At 30.6% G+C, this 8,806-nt stretch overlaps 3 non-coding genes across 3 annotated transcripts; 1 reads left to right on the top strand and 2 right to left on the bottom strand.

Moving 5' to 3' along the window:
* Positions 1–261: 261 nt before the first annotated feature.
* Trnal-caa lies at positions 262–375 on the bottom strand. Its single transcript has 2 exons — positions 338–375; positions 262–306 (listed from the first exon to the last, which is right to left on the bottom strand). It is a non-coding gene; the product is annotated as a tRNA-Leu (tRNA).
* A 3,335-nt stretch (positions 376–3,710) lies between these two features.
* On the top strand, positions 3,711–3,824 carry Trnal-caa. Its single transcript has 2 exons — positions 3,711–3,748; positions 3,780–3,824. It is a non-coding gene; the product is annotated as a tRNA-Leu (tRNA).
* A 1,911-nt stretch (positions 3,825–5,735) lies between these two features.
* Positions 5,736–5,849, bottom strand: Trnal-caa. Its single transcript has 2 exons — positions 5,812–5,849; positions 5,736–5,780 (listed from the first exon to the last, which is right to left on the bottom strand). It is a non-coding gene; the product is annotated as a tRNA-Leu (tRNA).
* Positions 5,850–8,806: the final 2,957 nt, after the last annotated feature.

Genomic DNA, 8,806 nt, shown 5'->3' with positions numbered 1-8,806 from the left:
TTACCTACTCCATTATTTTTAATCTCTGACTTAGATAGTGTATGCAAAATAATCTTACCTAATACAAAAACATATACAACAGTTTATAATATAAAATGCATTTTAAGAATATAGTCCTGAATTAATAAAACGGTCATTGTCATATTTACGGACCTTTAATAATTAATTTAATTACAAAATAATATCATTCTGTAATGGCTACAATTGTTTACGAAGTATTTAACAATAATATAATGCCAGAAAACACTTCAAAAAACGTTTTGTCAGAAGTGGGATTCGAACCCACGCCCTCAGAGAGGACCAGAACAGCTCACACCTGCTTAGCAGGCAAGGAAACCTTGAGTCTGGCGCCTTAGACCGCTCGGCCATCCTGACTGATGACGACTGATGCGAAATAACTAGTATTTATACAAAATATTGTTCAAGAATATAATTAGTAAGGTATCAAGAATTTGTTTTCTGATAATTTACGAAGTAAAAATATAATTTTATTCTGAATAGCTTCTTCATGCACTATTAGTGCGAAGACAAACAGTTTAAGAGTTAGTGGAATTGGGATTAAGAATGTCTGTTGTGTTGTAATTGTGTAGTCACAAACAACTCTGAGAAATAAAAAAAAATATGACTATTTAAACGAAATATATTTGCTTAATAATTATAAAATTATAGTTTTAATTGATTACACATTAAGACCTAAAATAGCATAAAGTAGAGGCGATATGTATCGTTTAATTTACTAAATAATCTTTATTAGCATCCTTAATGTTCTACTGATCGATTTGGCCACTGCGGCTATTCCCAATGGAGACTAGCCAAATGCTTAGTATATGCTTAAAACAAAGGATATATAAAGACAAATTGAATGTGATAAAACCAGAGTATTTTTAAGCACTCTCTAAGTCTAACCAGACAGCAATCTGTCACGAGCACAGGATGCAGGACACGAGATTTAAACAGTGCCAATTTGATAACAGCTGCGAATTATATTATATTATATAGAGACATAAAAAGTCATTACCTTTTTTTATTTATCTAAGTTTTGACCAAGATTTTGACCTTATATTCTGGGGATTTGAAGCCTTATAAGTAAGCTACGAGACAGGTATTTACTTTACTAGAATGCCCCTTTCAGCTCAAATTATAATCAGTGTTTTCTTAAAATATTATACACCATGGATGGATAATTTCTATTTATAACTCTTCTCGTGCTCAGCTGTGATGGAAAACATCGTGAGGAATGCTGCATGTGTCTCATTTCAATGAAATTCTTCCACTAGCGTATCCTTCACATATTGGAGAAGCGTAGTGGAGTTGACTCCCAACCTTCTCCTCAAAAAGAGGGGTTATTAGGGACTATTTACAGACTGTTGCTTTACTTTACTTTTTTATGATTTTAACTATTTATTTGTGCCTTCTCCATTAAATTATTACAAGTATTATTATTGAATGTTACGCCTATATGATGTGGTGTTGAAGTGGGAACTACACGTCGAATATTACCATGCAAGTGTGACGCGTTAGTCGAAATTAGTTATTCATATAATTTTGAGGAAGATATCGTATGACTGAGCTGATCCAACTTTAGTTTAGTGATTTGCTTTTCGATGTTTTTATTTTAATACTGTAATTATATCGGGTCATTTATTTAAGGTATGAGAATAAACAGCAATGGTGATTATTTATTATAATTGATAATAAATATTATATAAATTGATTTATCTAACCTTGTTACATTAATAATATTTCCTTTTTTGGCATCTATTATGATATTGTTTTCACCGTTGTTAAGAAAGTGGGACGTCAATCCGAAAAGCCCAAACCGCTTCTCATGACCGAAAACTTTTATTGGAAACATTTCCTCTGAGATTAATGTTATTACAATAAACGCGGATAAAGTTTTATTCCCAGATTTGACCTTGAAAATGAAATGTTGCCATTTCTAATTATCATATTCGTGCTCTTTTTGAAATTTTAGGAAAATAGCAGTATGGCCGTCATCATTTTCGTTACAATTTGGTCTATACGAGTATATAAATATTAAGAAATGACAGTATCTGTTTTATTTCAGAAATAATTCTTACTATTAAAACTAAACAAACTAAAATTCAAATGTTTCATAGAAGTGATCAGAAGATTTTTACTTTTTTTCTAGGATTAGAATTCATAAAATAAAGTTTTTGTAGGTAAAGGAAACGTGAGAATTTGAAATTATAACGATACGAATCTCGACTGTCCCAGAAAATGTTGAAAAGGAAATTTTAGTGATTTTGCTTTAGATGGTTTCTGTAAGTTTTTTTTGTAATATAATTTAACAAAATAATTTTTAATTATGGAATAATTTCGTCTACGTTTTAATTCAGATGTTTAATTTTAAAATTAGAATAATTGGAATTTATTTTTTTAAATATTGATGCAATCATAGCTATAATGTTCTTATTGAACACATTTATAGTTATTAAATTATTATCAAGCAAAAAAGTTTATATAATATGTTAAATTTCAAATAAAAAATATACAACAAAAAAAAAATATTAGTAACGATTTTTTAATAAATAGTTTATAAAGTTGATGCTTTTCCAAAAACACTATTTCAAAGTTTAAAATACGTTCATATTGAAAAATGAAAATAGCGTTTCTATCAATTTTTATTACATTAATTTGTCAACGGTCTGCCGGTCAAGCGCTGATTGACGAATTTTTGGTGTAGTTAGATAAAATTGGTATGGTCTATGCTCGGAGAGAGAAATCGATGGTATTGGATTTTCAGGATTTGAATTTTTTTGAATTTAGAACATCAAGCGTGAATGGAATCTTTATTGAATCCATCATTCACCTATACGTTACACACACCTACACATTCATACACACAAATACTTTATTCTATTTATATTTTTCTTTCCACTCCTTATAATTTATTTATTTGTGTTCACTCGTACTTTTGTTTAAATTCTCTTGTACTAAAAAGGATACCCTTTTAACTGTTATTGTAGAGGGTTCTGTAAATAAGCAATATATTTATTTTATTTAAAATTAGAACAGTTTCTTTGGGCGACAGTACTCATAACTTACCTAGTCAGATAATTAATTTCTAGGTAGATAAATTTCCTTTTGGATTCTGTTATTCTTGAAATATAAAAAAATATGAAAATATTATGTAGCTAAATTATAATTGCTATTATTAGATTGGTAACGAATCTATCGCAAATAAATATTTTATGAGCTAAGAATTAAATATATTGGACTCAGTTATTATGACCATATATATATATATATATATATATAAAATATGGTAACCTCTTTTCATACACATTACATAGATTAACTGTTTTTTTTTTTTGTAATTGGAGTGACGACGACAGTCGCCCAAACAGCCAGCCGTTTCATCGATCCTGCGACTTTTTACATCGCTAATATGTATAATAATATGTAAATAATTAAATATTAAATTTATTATTAATATTTTAGTAAGGAAAGATTGAATTATTACCATACAAGTTACATACGTGTGAGTTATTTCTGTCCTAGTCTTGTTGAATCGATGTTGCAATGTTGTATTAAAGTAAAGGCAGCGTAAAGTTCTATATCTTGCGATCTAGTGCTTAAGCTGGACTTAATAGAGACGAATAAGTATTAAATCCTTAATGGACTTATGGTTTTAATTCTTAATACATTTTGTTTAGTTACTAATAATTTTGCATTAGTAGCCATCAGTCAGGATGGCCGAGCGGTCTAAGGCGCCAGACTCAAGGTTTCCTTGCCTGTTCTACAGGTGTGAGTTGTTCTGGTCCTCTCTGAGGGCGTGGGTTCGAATCCCACTTCTGACAAAATATTTTTATAATTTTATCTACAAAATTAACTTAATTTGATTAATAATCGTATCATTTTCTACTTTCTATGTATACGTACAGAGTATAAAAAATACCAATAAAAATTATCGTTTTATTTGAAAAACACACAGAAGTGTAAAAAACTATAAGGAAGTTAAATATTTAAGCATTCCCCTAAAACAAATCAATTCCCCGTTATATTATAATACATATATATTAAAACTTTTAATACAGTATATACCATATGTTACCAATTAGATAACAACGATGCAAAAGTGGCCCAGTGATAGAACGCGTGCATGTTAAACGGTGATTACGGGTTCAAACCCAGGCAGACACCGCTGAATTTTCATGTCCTTAATTTGTGTTTATAATTCATCTAGTACTCGGCGGTGAAGGAAAACATCGTGAAGAAACCTGCATGTGTCAAATTTCAACGAAATTCTGCAACATGTGTATCCACCAACCCGTATTTTAGCTTACAGACATCAAACTAGGAGCGTTTTTATGACGTCAATGCCTCTGGGGCTGAATATAATATGTTCCGTCTTGCTTCGTGGTAAATAGTGGTCGGTGAAAATGTAAAATTAGTTAATTAGAAAGTTAAATGGATTTTGTGACTTCGAATCTCTAGGGTTTTCAGTAAGGTCGAGAAGAGTTAGGGGGGAGTGCATGCTTTTGGAAATTTATAACATGGGGTCAAAACACGTTTTACGTTCCATTAGATCTTACGAGGCTTAGAGAAATATGTGGACGGATGAGCTGGCCGTTTAACATTTATAGCCAGTGGTGTAGTTATCATATGACAAAGCCGTGCGGTGCCCGAAAAAGGTGAGAGCGTCTTAGTCACCAAATGATGACTGATGATCTTAGTCACCCAATTGTTAGCATAAAATATTTTTGACATTTATTAAATAGTTTCTTGGTAGTAGGGCTTTGTGCAAGCCCGTCTGGGTAGGTACCATCCACTCATCAGATATTCTACCGCCAAACAGCAGTACTCAGTATTGTTGTGTTCCGGTTTGAAGGATGAGTGAGCCAATGTAACTACAGGCACAAGGGACATCATCATGTATAAATAGTATGTTGATAAGTTATCAGTAGGGCCTGATTTTGATTCTGCCAACTTCTATCCGTCTTGGTTCACTAAATCTCGCTGAATTTTCAGATAATTTTGGAAAGAAGTTCTTTTACCCGACTTACAGTAGAGTGAACTGACGGACATCATCACGTAAGGAATAATAGTTATGCCCTTTTCTCTTATTTATTTACTATTTTATGTTATTGTTTTAATAAATATGGGAAACACATGGAAACAATTTTATTTATGGTCTGTTAATTAATTAAAGTTAATTCTCAAACTTTATTAATTTATATAATTGTGTCTGCTATTTAATATATATAAAATTAAAATAATATTATGAATATTATACATAAAAGCAACGTTTTTTTTTGTTAATGTTCTTGGAATGTAGGTATTGAATGGGCCACACAAAGGTTAGTGTGCTTAGTGCTTGTACCAGTCAGCCCGTAGACATTGGCAAAGTATGATTTTCTTTTCATTGATTATGTATCAATAGGCCAATGAATTTAGGAGCTGAGATGGTATATCCCTTGCACCTGTAGTTACACTGGCTCACTTACATTTCAAACTGGAACAAACAATACAATACAAACATATTTCTGCTTGTTTGTAGAATGTAGGACGAGAAGGCGGTAATATATATGAGAATATATGATGAGGTGGAACTCTGGATAGCATACGATCTTGCATAAAGCCCAACAAGTAAATATATTGAAATTCAATAAAAAAATATATTTCATAAACAAAATATTTATAACTATAATATTTTTATATTTGTTATATTTGTTTAATCCTGAAATAAATTTAAAACGAAAAAAATATTTTGTCAGAAGTGGGATTCGAACCCACGCCCTCATAGAGGACCAGAACAGCTCACACTCGCTTAGCGAGCAAGGAAACCTTGAGTCTGGCGCCTTAGACCGCTCGGCCATCCTGACTGATGACAACGTTGACGAAATTACTCATGTTATATTTGAACTGATATATGTATATCAATAATCTATAATTATCTGGCATAAAAGCCGAGCATTTATCTTTTATTTTAGTTATTTCTGATTTTGGAACGCGATCTTTGTAGATTACGTCACAAATAATTTGTTTCGCCTTTATTTATATATATGTAATGCTGATGTAATGACGATGTAATGACGGGTGAAATTATATTTGGGAATTAGAATTTTTTTGGCGAAAAATATAAACTTGATCCCGATTGTAGCGCCATCTATCGGGTTTAATTTAAACCATCCAGAGACATTTAAAAACACACAAAAAATAATCATCAGCATCCATATACACTGACGTAGGCGCGCCCCTCCACATTTAATGTATTTTTTTTTTAATAGAACATATATAACAAATATAATTTATACTGTACGTTTTTGCTGTCATTACTCGTAGTCACTCGTAGTCACTCACGCACACATCTTCGAAGCACGTATAGTACGTCACTCACTCATACTAATGCACGCGGACATTAATGTTACGTGGAGGGGCGCGCCATTGTAAATGAATAAATTAATACAGAAGAATTACATTTTGTAATCTTTAAAGATATTATTTTAGAGTGATATAGATATATATTATAAATAAAAAAAAAATTAATTTGATTGGGTTTTATTTCATAGAACTTGACGCTTCTTAATACATTTTTAGTTTACATAGTCCATACACAGTAAACTATATGTCGATAATTATTATTATCAATATAGAATTAAGAAACTCTTTTAATATTTCCGACAAATATGATACTTACTACTTGGTAATAAAGTTGTCCTTACCTTGCAAAATACTTTTTGAAGAAATGTAATTTTTTTGCCCATGTGTAACCAGTAAATTATTGATAAACTTTAATGTAAGACGTATTATATATATAAGATAAAAACGTATTCGGAATCAATGATTGACATCACAACCCGGAAAGTTCGATATAATCGGCCAGCATTCCTAGCTATATTTGCCAGACCAATCTAGGGTAAAATCGGTTTACCTGAAGTCAGTCGGAGATGGCGTAGTGGTTAGAACACGTCTATATATATACGTCGCAGATTTACATCCGGGCAAGTACCACCTAATTTGCATGTGGGTAATTTGTATTTCTAGTTGCTGCATGTGTCCACTTTATAGATATAGGTTTCCTCCAAATTAAATACAACAAAAAATACAATTATCTTAAATTAAATTTTAGAAAATTATATTTTTTTAGAGTTCTAATAAGGGGATGGATATTACGAGAACAATTTACATCATCAGAAAGTAACTCTGTTACCTCTCCACGAATAAATCGCTGTACCGTTTTAGATGAAATTAAGTCTGGAGATAGTTTAAGTCCCGGGGAAATTCGTAGGCTACTTTGTTTAAATCATCCGACAGTAAATAGGGGTGAAGGTTTGTATGCTATAGGTAAAGTTTGATAAATTTCGCGCGGGCAAAGTCGCAGGTTCAGCTTGTAATTTCAAATCTACTGTCACTGAGTCATGTAAAACCTGTACTTTAAGCGACAGTTTTCTCCTAAAAACAGTTGAAGCATTTTACCAACTAAATACATTATAGTAAGATTTTTTTTTTCTAATTAACAAAAATGTGAATTTATTAATGCACTTATTGTTTTTACTTAAATTAAATACATATTATATTTAAATTTGGCTTTCACTTATATTCTTTACTATGGTAAGTGTTGATGTATATTTGTGCGTGGGTGAGTGTGAGTGTGTGTGTGTGTGTGTGTGTGTGTTTTTATGCATATTAATATTTATTATTGTGTAAAATGTTTATTATTTACTTATTGAATGTAAATATTCGTATTTTATATCAACATTATTAAATTAAAATTTTGAGTAGCATTTCAGTTTCACCGTGTCATCGTGTAAGTAGCCATTCCACTAAATGTTTTTTAATTTTGAATTTATTAAGAGTATATAATACTTAGAACTTTATTTATTTTGTTGTTGTGTGTGTTTACTTTTGTTTCTTTCTGTTCGAAATATTGAATCTAATCTTCTTTTTTTTTTCTAAATTTCCATCATAGCTTAACATTTACTATATATAGCAGTTTTTATAACAACTTTTATCTACATACATTAATTATATCAACATAAAACCGAACATACACAATCGATATAAAATTTCGCACATAGCGATACGTAACAAAACTCAACTCTTGCGTATATCCAACCTTGGAAACGAAGCTCACGACCAGTTTCCTGGAGGAAATGAGCAAAGCTTTGACGGCCATCTGTCGGTGACGTACAACATCCAGTGGAAATTGGAACATTTGTTTAACTAACTACATTGTGGGGTTTTACACATTGTGATATCGATACGACATCGAACTTACATAATCATATCGACCATATACGATACTAAAAAAAAAATTATCTGTTTTTCCTCATAATTTGTTTGAATGGAAATTAACTGAAACTACACTTTATTACTAATAATAATATATTGTGTTTGGCTTTAGTTTTAAGTGTATAAGACATTTAGGTATTTTAAGCTCTCACGTAACTTAAATACTTAAGGTGCATTACTTAATACAATTTATATCTAGATAATAAGAAAACGTATATTTAGTATTTGTTAAATCTAGTGCAAGATACTCGTATAACTTGTTTCTTACTTATAAGGGTATCCTTTCATTAAAGAAAAATAATAATCGCTACATAACAATTTAAGGAAAATTAAATAAACTCGGACAAAAAAAAAGGGTCGATTTTCTATTAAATCAGTATGGACAAGATTATTTTTGATATAGTATTTATTAAACTCAGTATTTAATTAGCTGTTGATATTTCAGGCAGAATATATAAAATAAATAATAATATGTTATAAAAGTATTTCATTAAATTAATGGAAAGGAGTAAATACTTAGGGTTTCTTGTCGGTCCTTCTGCGAAAC

This window comes from Vanessa atalanta, chromosome 22 (assembly GCF_905147765.1).
Source record: "Vanessa atalanta chromosome 22, ilVanAtal1.2, whole genome shotgun sequence".
Lineage (NCBI taxonomy): Eukaryota > Metazoa > Arthropoda > Insecta > Lepidoptera > Nymphalidae > Vanessa > Vanessa atalanta.
Note: the sequence above shows the minus strand (reverse complement) of the source record. Positions and strands in the feature narration are given on the sequence as shown.